The following is a 1,537-nucleotide window of genomic DNA, read 5'->3' as shown; positions in this document are numbered from 1 at the left end:
GTGTGTGTGTGTGTGTGTGTGTGTGTGTGTGTGTGAGTGAGAGAGAGAGAGAGAGAGAGAGAGAGAGAGAGAGAGAGAGAGAGCATTGGAAACAGCTCAGCCACTATGTTTAAATGCTCTCTCATTCTCTTCTTACATTGAGCCTCGACTTACATGTATGTTGGGCCATCTCCTCATTTTCCAATTGTAAGCTTGCAATATCTTCTGTTTTCTTCTTTCTTTTTATGCTCATTTTAGTTAGTTAGTCGGGGGTTTTGTTTGTTTGTTTGTTTGTTTTGTTTCGTTTGTTTGGTTGTTTTTTTCATTATTTTTTATTATCACAGGTCTGGCTAGTCTAGAACTTGTTATGTATAACAGACTGGTCTCAAATGTACAGAGCCCGGCCAGTTTCTGGCTCCCTAGTGCTGAGCTATGTCTGGAGCTAGAAGATTCTTTCAAACTTTTTGATCTTAAAAGAATAGACATAGGGCTGGAGAGATGTCTCAGTGGTTAGGGATACTTGCCGCTCTTCCCAAGAACCTGGATTTGTTTCTTAGGAGCTAGGACAGGCAACTTATAGACACCTGCAACTTCAGTAGTAGAAGTTTTCCCTCTTCTGACCTCTACAGACACCTGTAAAAACATAGTGCACACACACACACACATACACACATTTTAAAAATAATAAATATTAAACATAACAGCATAATGGAACTAATAAAATACATGATAAGGTAATATGCTATCTACATATTATTTTCCTTTCCCTTTAAGATGCTCATATTATAAGCCATTTACACTGTGTTTTATACTAAGTAATAATGAAACTGCATTTGTTTCTCAATACCAAAATTCTTGTTACAGGATTTAAATTCATCACGAGTTGTTTTCTTATACTGAAGACTAGGTTTTCAACTAGAAGACAGTTACCTTCACTGTTGGTAACAGTTTATTTGAAATAAAAAAAATGTCTTTACCAAGAATTTACCATTACGTTCACTTTAAGGCAAATGTCAGCGTTAGAACGCAGATTCATCTGACTCTACACATAAAAGGGAGCAGTTGAGAATTTGTGGAAACAGAATCTTCTTAAGGAATACATTGATAAGAAAACTGATGAGTTCATTTGGACATTCTTTTCCTCCAAATGCTAGAAGTACTGAAATCTCTTTACTGTGTCTCTTGTCTTGCAGCATATGATTTAAATTTAGGTCCTGAAGAATCCAAGAAAATATATTCTTTCAACAATATGTTATGAAGTACATCCTTAAACTTCCTAACATAGGATATAATAGATGCTTATTAAATCTACAAGTGTGTTCTTTATTCTGTTGAAAGGAACTGTGCATTATTTTATCTTTCATATGCCATATGACATTTCACATTTTGTCTACTTTATTGTTCTTAATATAAATATTGTAATTTTATGTAATCTCTGTCTCTTTGGCATTTTCGATCTAACTCTAACAGGTCACGTTAAATGAAGCGTCTCTGTGTCTCTCTAACCTCTAACCATCCAGTGTTGTGTATTTACTAGGAGCCTTTTTGAGTTACTGTT

The sequence above is a fragment of the Mus caroli genome, chromosome 2, assembly GCF_900094665.2.
Source record: "Mus caroli chromosome 2, CAROLI_EIJ_v1.1, whole genome shotgun sequence".
Taxonomy (NCBI): Eukaryota; Metazoa; Chordata; class Mammalia; order Rodentia; family Muridae; genus Mus; species Mus caroli.
The sequence above is the reverse complement of the archived record's forward strand: the minus strand, read 5'-3'. Positions refer to the sequence as shown.